Source organism: Scyliorhinus torazame, chromosome 5, assembly GCF_047496885.1.
Source record: "Scyliorhinus torazame isolate Kashiwa2021f chromosome 5, sScyTor2.1, whole genome shotgun sequence".
NCBI lineage: Eukaryota > Metazoa > Chordata > Chondrichthyes > Carcharhiniformes > Scyliorhinidae > Scyliorhinus > Scyliorhinus torazame.
The window spans coordinates 79,336,752-79,349,832 of NC_092711.1; the positions used below are offsets into that span (position 1 = coordinate 79,336,752).

Below are 13,081 nucleotides of genomic sequence, written 5' to 3' on the forward strand. Positions count from 1 at the left end.
ATTTTAAATAAAGAAAAATCAATCAGAGAGTAAGGAAATATCACACAAACATCCTGATAATGGACTGGAAAGTCCGCGAAATGTAATCAAACGCAACATAACCCCCTTCAGGTAGCTATATAGAGGCTGCAGCCTCTCACACTGAATGTATCCGTGATCCACGGGACCTCCAGGCGACAAACATCAGGTTCAGCCTGGGAGTGGGTGAAACGTTTTAAAAATCTGGCACCTTGATCTTGTCTGATGAGCATTAGGACCCGGCTGGGAACAGAAATCTTCAGGTCCCGCCCACTCGCTGTTGCATCACCAATTCGCCAGCGCATGCGCTCTGCTTCTCCAAGATGGCGGCTGTGAACCAGGGCCTGGTCCCGGGAGAGAGCTGACCGGCGGTGATGTGACCTGAGGATCACCTCACCTCAGGCAAGGGGCCAGGTTGGGAAGGCGGTGCCTTCAGGAATAACTGGGAAGGTGATGTTTGGTCAGTTGCTGCAGTCTGTGTAGTGAAGGTGCTGTCACAGTGGTGTGAGGTGAGGAAGTACAGGATTATCACCCAGCAATGATCAATTAAGGGGAATGTAAATCCAGCTCAGGCTGCTTTCAGATTGGAAAGGGAGCTAAGGTGTGTCCTTGGAGCTGGTGAATGTTGTGGCTTTGGCAGTTTCTCTAGAAAGTCCCTCTCTTTACAGCACGGATAGAGGCTCTTTGGCCCATTCACAATAATCTTTATTATTGTCACAAGTAGACTTAAATTATAATAATCTTTATTATTAGGGGCTAGTTTAGCACAGGGCTAAAGAGCTGGCTTTTAAAGTAGACTAAGGCAGGCCAGCAGCACGGTTCAATTCCCGTACCAGCCTCCCTGAACAGGCGCCGGAATGTGACAACTCGGGGCTTTTCACAGTAACTTCATTTGAAGCCTACTTGTGACAATAAACGATTTTCATTTCATTTCACAAGTAGGCTTACATGAATACTGCAATGAAGTGACTGTGAAAATCCCCTAGTCGCCACACTCCGGCGCCTGTTCAGGTTCCCAGAGGGAGAGTTCAAAATGTTCAATTCACCTAACAAGCTCGTCTTTCGGGACTTGTGGGAGGAAACCGGGACACCCGGAGGAAACCCACGCACACACGGGGAGAACATGCAGACTCCAAACAGACAGTGACCCAAGCCGTAATCGAATCCAGGTCTCTGGTGCGTGAAGCAGTAATGCTACTGTGCTGCCCATAAAATTATTAGATTACTAGGTCTGGATGAATTGTGGAATTCCCACCTGTATTAGAATCCCAATTTGATGCTGTGGGAGACAGGGAGGAGATTTCATGGGCTCTGACCCAAAGTTTTAATTCCGCTCTGGCCACGGGGACTCGAGAACAGCTAATGTGGTCCTACTATTTAAGAAAGATTGTAGAAGGAGTGGCATGTGGTGCAGTCGATAGCACTGGGACTGCGGTGCTGAGGACCCAGGTTCGAATCCTGGTCCTGGGTCATTGTCTGCGTGGGTTTCACCACCACAGCCCAGCGATGTGCAGGTTAGGTGGATTGGCCATGCTAAATTGCCCCTTAATTGGAAAAAAAATAATTGGGTACTCTCAATTAAAGAAAAAACGAACGTTTGTGGAGATAAGCCAGGTAACTGCAGACTAGTGAGTCCCATGTCAGTGGTAGGGAAGGAGAAAATTCTGATGCACTCTTATCTCCACTTGGCGAGGTTTGATCAGGAATAGTCAGCATGATACTGTCAGAGGGAGGTCATGCTGATCAAATTTGATTGCATTTTTTGAGCATGTGACCAGGTGTGTAGATGGGAGTAGTGCAGTTGATGTAGTTTACATGGATTTCAATAAAGCATTTGACAAGATCCCACATGGGGGACTTGCGAATTACTCAAAGATTGGCCGGGTGGTTAACAGTGAGGTCGAGGGTCTTGGGTAACAAGAAGATATAGACGGGATGGTCAAATGGGCAGAGAAGTGGCAAAATGGATTTGAAACCTAAAAATTGAGGTGACACACTTTGGAAGGGGGAATGTGAAAAGGAAGTATTCAATGAGCAGCATGACACTGGGAAGTTCTGAGCAACAAAGGGACCTTGGTGTATTTGTCCAGAGATCTCTGAAGGGAAAGGGCAGGTTAATAGGGTGGTAAAAAAGGCACATGGGACATTACTGTGAGCATTTCTGCTTGCCACATTATAGGAAGGATGTGATTGGAGACAGTGCAGAGGAGGTTGCATGGGATGGAACATTTTAGTTATGAAGAGAGGTTGGATAGAACAAACAAAGAGCACAGAAACGTTCAGCACAGGAACAGGCCCTTCGGCCTTTCCAAGCCTGAACCTTCGGCCTTCCCAAGCCTGAACCTTCGGCCTTCCCAAGCCTGAACCTTTGGCCTTCCCAAGCCTGAACCTTCGGCCTTCCCAAGCCTGAACCTTCGGCCTTCCCAAGCCTGAACCTTCGGCCTTCCCAAGCCTGCACCGACCATGCTGCCCGTCTGACCTAAAGCCGTCTACTCCTCCGGGGTCTATATTCCTCTATTCCCAACCTATTCATGTATTTGTCAAGACATCCCTTAAATGTCACTATCGTACCTGCTTTCACCAGCACCTCTGGCAGTGAGTTCCAGGCACCCATTACCCTCTCTGTAAAAAAAACTTCCCTCGTACATGAAATGAAATGAAAATGAAAATCGCTTATTGTCACGAGTAGGCTTCAATGAAGTTACTGTGAAAATCCCCTAGTCGCCACATTCCGGCACCTGTTCGGGGAGGCTGGTACGGGAATCGAACCGTGCTGCTGGCCTGCCTTGGTCTGCTTTAAATGCCAGCGATTTAGCCCAGTGTGCTAAGCCAGCCCCTCTAAACTTTGCCCCTCACACCTTAAACCTGTGTCTCCCAGTAATTGACTCTTCCACCCTGGAAAAAAGTTTCTGACCATCTTCACTGTCCATGCCCCTCATAATTTTGTAGACTTCTATCAGGTCGCCCCTCAACCTCCGTCGTTCCAGTGAGAACAAACCAAGTATCTCCAACCCATCCTTATAGCTAATGCCCTCCATACCAGGCAACATCCTGGTAAATCCTTTCTGTATCCTCTCCAAAGTCTCCACATCTTTCTGGTTGTATGGCAACCAGAATTGAACACTATATTCCAAGTGTGGCCTAACTGAGGTTCTGTAAGTCTGCAACATGACTTGCCAATTTTTAAACTCAATTCCCCGGCCAATGAAGGCAAGCATGCCGTTTGTGTTCTTAACTACCTTCTCCACCTACGATGCCCTTTCAGTGGCCTGTGGACCTGTACACCTAGATCCCGCTGCCTGTCAATACTCTTAAGGGTTCTGCCATTTACTGTATATTTCCCCCCCTGTATTAGACCTTCCAAAATACATTACCTCACATTTGTCTGGAATAAACTCCATCTGCCATTTTGCCACCAAAGTCTCCAACAGATCTGTATCCTGCAGAATCCTCTGACAGTCCACATCGCTATCCGCAATTCCACCACCTTTGTGTCGTCTGCAAACTTACTAATCAAAGCAATTACATTTTCCTCCAAATCATTTATATATACTACAAACAACACAGGTCGCAGCACTGATCCCTACGGAACACCACTGGTCACAGCCATCCATTCAGAAAAGCACCCTTCTACTGCTATCCTTTGTCGTCTATGACCGAGCCAGTGCTATACCGATCTTATCACCTCTGATCCTGTGTGACTTCACCTTCTGTACCAGTCTGCCAAGGGTCTTACTACCTTCATCAATCATCTCCATCACTTCCTCGAAAAACTTGATCAAGCTAGTGAGACACAGTCTCTCCTTCACAAACCATGCTGCCTCTCGCTGGTACGTCCATGTGCTTCAAAATGGCAGCAAATCCTGTCTCGAAGAATCCTCTCCAATAATTTCCCTACCACTGACGTAAAGTTCACCAGATTGTAACTTCCTGGATTATCCTGGATTTTCCTTTTAATTTTCTGGGTTATGCTATAGGCTTGGGTTGTTTTCATTGGAGCCGAGAAGGGTGGGGGTGGGGGTGGGGGGGAGGGTGACCTGATCAAGGTGTACAAGATTATTGGGGTGTACAAGATTATTAGGGGCTTGGACAGGGTGGATAGGGAGCAGCTGTTCCCCTCAGTTGAAGGTCAGTCACGAGGGGACACGAGCTCATGGTGAGGGGCAGGAGGTTTAGGGGGGTTTTGAGAAATAAACTTTTTACCCAGAGGGTGGTGACGGTTTGGAATGCACTGCCTGGAAGGGTGGGAGAGGCGGGTTAAAAAGTACCTGGGTGAACACTTGGCAGGTCATAACATTCAAGGCTATGGGCCAAGTGCTGGCAAATGGAATCAGGTCGGTCAGGTGTTTTGCCAGTGTCGGTGCAGACTCAATAGGCAGAAGGGCCTCTTCACTGTTGCTGATGATACAAAGTTAGATGGCATCATGGACAGCCTAGATGATGGCATCAAATTGCAAGGAGATATTGACAGACTAGGTGAATGGGCAAAATTGTGACAAATGGAATTCCATGTAATCAACTCGGTTACAACTGCAATTGACTCAATGGGCCAAATGGCCTCCTTCTGCACTGTAAATTCTATGATCTATGAAGTGTGAAGTTATACGTTTTGAACCAACAAAGAATAGAACAGAATATTTTCTAAATGGAAAGAGGTTAAGTACAGTGGATGGCGAAGAGTGTGGGGGTTGAGATGCACAGATCCCTAAACTGCCAGGAACAAGGGCAGAAAATAATCAAAAAGGCGAATGGAATGCTGGCATTTACATAGAATCAGAGAATATACAGAGCAGAAGGAGGCCATTCGGACCATCGAGTCTGCACCGGCCCTTGGAAACAGCACCCTGCCTAAGCCCAAATTCCACCCTATTCCCGTAACCCCACCTAACCTTTTGGATACTAAGGGGCAATTTAGCATGGCCAACCCACCTAACCTGCCCATCTTTGGACAGTGGGAGGAAACCGGAGCACCCGGAGGACACCCACGCACACACGGGGAGAAAGTAAAATCTCGACACAGACAGTCACCCGAGGTCGGAATTGAACCTGGGACCCTGGAGCTGTGAGGTAGCAGTGCTAACCACTGTACAACCATGCCGCCTATCTGGAGGATTGGAGTATAAAGACTCAGAGGTTATGCTGCAGCTGTACAAGACCCCACTTGGAGAACTGAGAGCAGGTCTGGGCACCACACCTTAGGGAAGATATTTTAGCCTTGGAGGGAATGAAACACAGGTTTACTAAGACAATAGCCCACAATACCTGGACTACAGGGGTTGAGTTATGAGGAGAGATTACACAAATTAGGCCTGTTTTTGCTAGAATTTAGAAGATTAAGGTGTGATCTGATTGAAGTATTTATGATATTAACAGGGAAAGACAGGGTCGATGAAGATAAACTATTTCCACTGGTTGGAGGTTCTAAAACTGGGGAACAGTGTCTAAAAATCAGGGCTAGACCGTTCAGTAGAGATGTTAGGAAGAACTTCTTCACACACAGGGTGGGAGAGGTTTGGAACTCTCTCCCACGAACAGCAGTTGAAGCTGGATCAGTTGTTAATTTTATATCTGAAATAGATAGACTTTTGTTCAGCAAAGATATTCAGGGATATGGAGTTAGGTCACAGATCAGCCATCATCTCATTAAATGGCAGGACATACTCGAGGGGCTGAATGGCCTACTCCTGTCCCTATGTGAATTTCTGTGGTTCTGAAATTCAGACAACACCATGATGGGGAAAGAGTCCGGATTAGAACCTGAGTTAGTCCGAGCTGCAAACCATCTCTCCAGATCCTTGCCGTTCATGGATTTGATGAAGACCAAGGCAATAGTTGGATTATTGAAAGACTTGATGGAGTTGTTGGATCCCATTTTTCGGGTTGCAGGATAAAGCCTGACGTAATTCACTCCCCACAGCCTTGACCTGCCTTTGAACTTCATCGAAGTCTCGACGCTTCGTTTGTGTTGCTGCCGAAAAGTCCTGGAAGAAGTAACTCCTCACTCCTTCCTGGTGCCAGACGCCACCTCACCGTACCCGTCTCCAGGACCTTCTGCCGATCTTTCAAATTGTGGAAGTGAATGATTACAGGCCTGGGATGAAAACTATCCCTCACCCTCAAGAGACAGGATACGTTGCTCCCTTTCTAACTTGAAACGCCCAGGCTTCACATCCAGCTGAGAAAACATGGAAGTCGGTCCTCAAAGAACCTAACGGGAGCCTTACCCTCCACACTAAATGGACAGAAAATAACATAATTTATAGGCAGCACAGTAGCACAATGGTTAGCACTGTAGCTTCACAGCTTCAGGGTTCCAGGTTCGATTCCCGGCTTGGGTCACTGACTGTGCAGAGTCTGCACGTTCTCCCCGTGTCAACGTGGGTTTCCTTCGGGTGCTCCGGTTTCCTCCCACAGTCCAAAGATATGCAGGTTCGGTGGATTGGCCACGATAAATTGCCCTCCGTGTCCAAATAAAATGTTAGGTGGGGTTACTGGGTTATGGGGATGGGGTGGAGGTATGGGCTTGGCTGGGGTGCTGTTTCCATAGCGCAGACTCGATGGGCCAAGTGGCCTCCTACACTGTAAATTCGATAATGACCATCTGACAGGCAATGACTCGGATGTTCGTTCTCCGACCCTCGGTTCTCCCAAGTCCTCCAGGATCTCCGCCAGCCACTCGGCTGGTTTTCAAAGGATTGAATTCTTGCCTCCGTCGAGGAGGCACCTTGCAGAACGTTCAGGATTCTTTCCTCCGGTCCTCATGAGCTCATAGATATTGAGTCCGCACACTCCGCCTCTGGTCAATAACACGGATAATGTCGGCAGTTATAATTTTCGCCGCTTCTGAGAGAGCCCCGGAGAGGGTGAGACCTCCTGAGGGTCAGGCTGCCATGTTGAAAAGGCTGCTCCATTCCCGCTGAATCCACCTGCGCTGTTTTATCGACGCATTTCTTCACTTTTACTGGCATAATCCTACCAAACCAAACTCTGAGTCTTCCAAAGACATCATAACAAATATGAATTCAAAGATTAGGTAGATGAGTGGCGGGCAATCAGGATAAGTGACAAATTATAGGTTAGTGGCACCAGAACCTGCGGAAAAGCAGCTCCCGCAGCACATGCCCGACACCCGCCACAGACAGATTTCTGATTGATGAGGATGTTGAGTGTTATCGGGAACTGGCAGATAGATGGAGAGAAAGTTGAAATGAGAAGGGATTTCTTTATGAAGGTTTGGAATTCTCTACCCCCGAGGATTCTGGTGCTTCAGTCATTAAGTATTTTCAGTCACAGATTGATAGGTTTCTAGACATTGAAGATATCGAGGGATATGGGGATAGTGTGGGAAAATGGTGCTGAGGTAGATCGGCCAATGATCCCATTGACTGGTTCAGGCTCGATGGGCTGAATGGCCGACTGCAGCTCATATTTTTTCTGATCTCCTGGACAGGAAGCTGTGAGCTTGGATCTGTCAATCAGCCGGAATCAGCACCTTCAGGAGAATATGGAGGGTGAATATTAGATACAGCAGAGTGAGAATGGAGGGAGTGTGTGGGATGGAGATTTACAGCTTTCGGGGAATAAGAGAGAGGAAAATATGTTCCATTTAATTAGAATTATTCTTCTGAGTTTCTATCCTGACAGTGATGAATTTTGTATTTTTTTTTACAGGATATTCAACGAAGAGGAATTACAGACAGAAATCTAAACAGTCAAGTCTCGATCTGACTGAGTCACTCGATTCCTGAGGCCTTTGAATCAAGAAGGAGAAACATTTACCCAAACTGTCAGCTTCTTAAGATTTGAAACATCAGTGTGACTGGAAAAGCACCGAGATCCACACAACACACACTCGAGTGAGAGTGTTCCAGTGAACTGACTGTGGAAAGAGCGTTAACCAGTTACACAGCCTGAAAAAACATCACACAATTCACAGTGAGGAGCGACAGTGCACATGTTCTATGTGGAGACAAGGCTTCCACTGATTGTCCAATCTGGAGAGACACGAGGGGACCCAAAACATGGAGAAACCGTGGAAATGTGGGGACTGTGGGAAGGGATTCAGATTCCCATCTCAGCTGGAGACTCATCGACGCAGTCACAATGGGGAGAGACCGTTCACCTGCTCTCAGTGTGGTAAGGGATTCACACAGTTCTCCAGCCTGCAGACACACCAGCGAGTTCACACTGGGGAGACGCCATTCACCTGCTCAAAATGTGGTAAGGGATTGACTCAGTTATCCAGTCTGCAGACACATCAGCGAGTTCACACTGGGGAGAGACCATTCACCTGCTCTCAGTGTGGGAAGGGGTTCAATGATTCATCCAACCTGCAGAGACATCAGCGAGTTCACACTGGGGAGAGGCCATTCACCTGCCGTCAGTGTCGAAAAAGATTCAGTGATTCATCCACCCTGCAAATACATCAGCGAGTTCACACTGGGGAGAGGCCATTCACCTGCTCTCAATGTGGGAAAGGATTTACTCAATTATCTCACCTGCGAAGACACCAGCGAGTTCACACTGGGGAGAGGCCATTCACCTGCCCTCAGTGTGGGAAAGGATTTACTCGAGCATTCAACCTGCAGTCACACCAGCGAGTTCACACTGGGGAGACGCCGTCCACCTCTCAATGTGAGACGGGATTGCATGTTTCACCACACCTGCAGTGACACCAACAATTTCATAATTGATTGCAGGGGTTGGATTCTGCTGTTATTGTTTCTGCTCTACATCCAGGACTGCATTTTGTTCATTCTGACAGGTGGTCAGTGGGGATGGTCGGAGGGTTTCTTTCTGCTGGACTGACCGGTCTCACCACTTTGCCTCCAGTGGGCTGATTCTCTTTGAGCCTTGTTGCTAATACCTGGCTTCAAATTGCACAAGGATCATAGAGTGAATGGATGTTTGGAAGTTGAAGATATTTTGTTTCCATTTCTGTTCGGAACCCCCCCAAAGCCATGTTGCCATGGAGATGGGCCTGGGTGGTTACAGGGTTCTTTTGTTTAAGTTATCTGGGCGTTCCTCACAGAAGAAAACTATCAGGGTATGAGGAGCAAGTTGCCTGAGGTGGAGTGGGAAACTGATTGGTACAGGGAATACCTAATATTTCAGGAATGATAACATATTTATCAGGGGTCAGTTAGCTCAGTTGGCTGGACGACTGGTTCGTGATGCAGAGCAAAGCCAACAGTGCGGATTCAACTCCCGTACTGGCTGAGTTATTAATGAAGGCCCCGCCTTCTCAACCAGGCCCCTCGCCTGAGGTGCGCTGACCCTCGGGTTAAATCACCACCAGTCAGCTCTCTCTCTGTCAAAGGGGAGAGCAGCCTATGGACCTCTGGGATTTTTGCAACTTTTATTTCACATGTATACAACAAATATAGATTCCTTTAAGGAACAAAAATCCAACAGGAAAAGTGATGTAACCGTGGCTAACAGGAAAAGTTAAAGATTCCATTAGATCCATTAGAATTCAGCAAAGGGGGACCAAGAAACTGATGGGAGCAAACTGGCAAGAAACATAAAAACTGACTGGAAAAGCTTCTCCAGGAATGTGAAAAGGAAAAGATTAGCAAAGACCAATGTGGGTCCATTCCAGGCAGAGACAGGAGAGTTTATAATGGGGAGTAAGGAAATGGCAGAGAAACTGAACAATGTGTGTCTGTCTTCACAGAAGAAGATACAGAAATTGTCCCGAAAACACCAGAGAACCAAGGGACTGGCAGAGATTAGTATTGGTGGAAAAGTCATACTGGAGAAATTAATGGGGCTGAAAGTGAATAAAACTCCAAAAGCTGATCCACATCCCAGAGTGTTGAACGAGGTGGCTGCAGGGATCTCTATTCCTCATTCTAAATTCTCCTGACTCTATCTGGAACGGACAAAACTTTTGTCCAAGCCAAATGTTTCCTTTTTACGTAGCCACAGCAGCTTTTACAGTCCATTTTCATGTATTTTGCCAGTTCACATTCTATTCTATTCTCCCTTTGTTTCTCAGTGTCTTAGTCGAAGAACGGAAGTAAATCCTCGGGAATGAATCATCACTTTGGACAGGTTCTGAGACAATTCAGTTTCGACTTCCAGGACAGAGTAACTATAATCTTGGAATGTGATTTTAGATTGTGTAACAGGACAAAGTTCTATTTTGTACTTTACTGTGTAATTTTCCGAGTTGAAGTAGCTTCTAGTTTGTTTGTTTGTTGCATTAAAAGTCATAAAACTTGAAGTCCCGTCGTGTGATCCTTTAATTTGTTGACTGAGAATTTGATTTTTTTCTAAGAAAGTTGCTGACCTTTATGGGGGTCCAAATCCACAAGTGTTGCCTTCCTATTTGAGCCTTGGGCACCTTCCTGTCTCTATTGCTCGTGTCAGTGACAGCCAGGTGATGGAGCTGAGGGCTGAATTTAGCTGAGAATAACGGGACCTGTGCCCCAGTTGGGGAACTGCCATGGGCGTCGCTAATAGAGACAGGAAGGTGCTGGAGGACTGACTGGGAACTGCACCTCCAACCAATCAGGGTTCAGGGGTGAGGGTGACCAGGGCTGACGGTGATGCAACCCCCGGGGTACAGTGCCTCCGTCTCCAAAGCGGGGAGTCACGGGAACAGGGTACAGAGGAGCCGAAGGGAAACCATTTGGGTCCAGAACATTGTGAACATCCTGTTACTCTGGTTGTCTTTGATCCTCAAGTAATTTTCTGTTAGATTTTTTAACCATGTTCTGTTTCGTTAATAAACTTTTAACAGGAAAATATTTGAATTTGTTGGACTTTTCCTGATTAAATTTGTTCACTTTCGGGAAAATGGGTGAAAGGGATTGACAGGCTCTTTAACAGAAAGTGAGTCCCTCTCAGGTAATTGGCAAAGGAGCCAGAGGGGTAGAGGAGATTTGAATTTTCTTTTGACACAGTGTTTGAAAATTGGGTTCAGGGAATCAATCGTGATTGACTAATTTATCAAGGTTCTCTGAGAAGTCACAAGGGATGTCAATCAAGGGGAACCTGTAGATGTGCTTTATCTGGATTTCCAGAAGGTATTTCCCATTGTGCCCCATCAAAGGTTATTGCACAAAATAAGAGTTCAAGGTGTGGGTGCAACATATCAGCATGGATAGAGGATTGGTTAGCTAACAGGAAGCAGCAAGTAGGTATAAATGGGTCATTTCTGGGTTGGTAAGATGTGACAAGTGGAATGTCACCAGGATCAGTGCTGGGCTCTCAACCATTTACAATCTGTATGAATGTGTTGGATGATGGGATTGAATGCCTGGTGGCTAAATTTTCTGATGCCTCAAAGTCCGGTTGGAAAGTAATTTGTGAAGTGGATTTAAGGACTCTGCCAAGGACTACAGACAGGTTAAATGAGTGGGCAAAAAACTGATAGACGGAGCATAACTTGGGAAAATGTCCACTTTGTCAGGAAGTATTAAATAAAACAATATTATTTAAATGGAGAGAGATTGCAGAACTCTGAGATACAGAGGGATTGGGGTGCCCGATCCCAAGTTAGTCTGCAGGTACAGCAAGTGATTAGGAAGGTCAATGGAATATTATTGTTTATTGCAAAGGAAATCTAATATAAATGGAGGGATGTTTTGCTGCAGTTGTATAGAGTCAGAGAGGTTTACAGCATGAAAACAGGTCCTTCGGCCCAACTTGTCCATGCCGCCCAGTTTTTACCACCGAGCTAGTCCCAATTACCCGCATTTGGCCCATAACCCTCTATACCCAGCTTTCTCATATAACTGTCTGATACTCGCAACCCTCTGTGTGAAAAAAAATGCCCCTCTGTTCCCTTTTGTATCTCTTACTTAAACCTATGCCCTCTAGTTTTAGACTCCCCTACATTTGGGAAAATATGTTGACTACCTTATCTGTGCCCCTCATTATTTTACAGACCACTATAAGATCACCCCTAAGCCTCCTACGCTCCAGGGCATCAAGTCCTAGTCTATACAGCCTCTCAGAACTCAAACCATCAAGTACTGGATGCATCTGAGTAAATCTTATCTGCACTCTTTCGAGTTTAATAATATCCTTTCTATAAATAGGACCAGAACAATACACAGTGCTCCAAATGCGGCCGTACCAATGTCTTGTACAAGTTTAGCAAGACGTCCCAACTCCTGTATTTCATAGAATTTACAGTGCAGAAGGAGGCCATTCGGCCCATCGAGTCTGCACCAGCTCTTGGAAAGAGCACCCGACCCAAGGTCAACAGCTCCACCCTATCCCCATAACCCAGTAACCCCACCCAACACTAAGGGCAATTTTGGACACCAAGGGCGATTTATCATGGCCAATCCACCTAACCTGCACATCTTTGGACTGTGGGAGGAAACCGGAGCACCGGGAGGAAACGCACACACACACACGGGGAGGATGTGCAGACTCCGCACAGACAGTGACCCAAGCCGGAATCGAACCTGGGACCCAGGAGCTGTGAAGCAATTGTGCTATCCACAATGCTACCGTGCTGCCCATTCAATGTTCTGATTAATGGAACCAAGTATGCCGAATGCCTTCTTCACCACCCTGTCCACCTGTGACTCCACTTTCAAGGAGCTATGAACCTGTCCTTCTCGATCGCTTTGTTCTATAACTCTCCCCAACTCCCTACCATTAACTGAGTAGGTCCTGCCCCAATTCGAGCTACCAAAATGTATCACCTTGCATTTATCTAAATTAAACTCCCATCTGCCATTCATCGGCCCACTGGCCCAATTGTCAAGTTCCGCTGCAATCCTAAATGGCCTTCTTCACTGGTTATTATGCCTGGAGAGACACAAGGACACTGGCACCATGGAGAAAGTATGGAAATGTGAGGACTGCGGTAAACGGTTCAAATGTTCATCTCAGCTGGAAAATCAACGCAGTCACACTGTGGAGAAGCCAATCATCTGTTCTGTGTGTGGGAAGGGATTCAGTAGGTCAGCCAGCCTCATGTCACACTAGCAAATTCACACTGAGGAAAGCCCATTCAGCTGCACTCTCTGTGAAAAGACGTTCAGGCGGTCATCTAACCTCACTGTACACCAGCATGTTCATACTGGGGAAAGACCGT

General features: G+C 46.7%; 1 protein-coding gene and 1 long non-coding RNA gene across 3 annotated transcripts in view; one reads left to right on the forward strand and one right to left on the reverse strand.

The window, feature by feature from the left end:
* LOC140418562 (uncharacterized) overlaps nucleotides 1-13,081 on the reverse strand; it is a 244,209-nt gene that overhangs the window by 27,102 nt on the left and 204,026 nt on the right. The gene's annotated exons all lie outside the window — the stretch shown is intronic.
* Nucleotides 332-10,246, forward strand: LOC140418579 (uncharacterized). Of its 2 annotated transcripts, none has more exons than XR_011945148.1 (2): nucleotides 332-468; nucleotides 7,690-10,246. It is a non-coding gene; the product is annotated as an uncharacterized lncRNA (long non-coding RNA). The 2 variants fall into 2 exon arrangements; XR_011945147.1 differs by having other exon boundaries at nucleotides 339-527.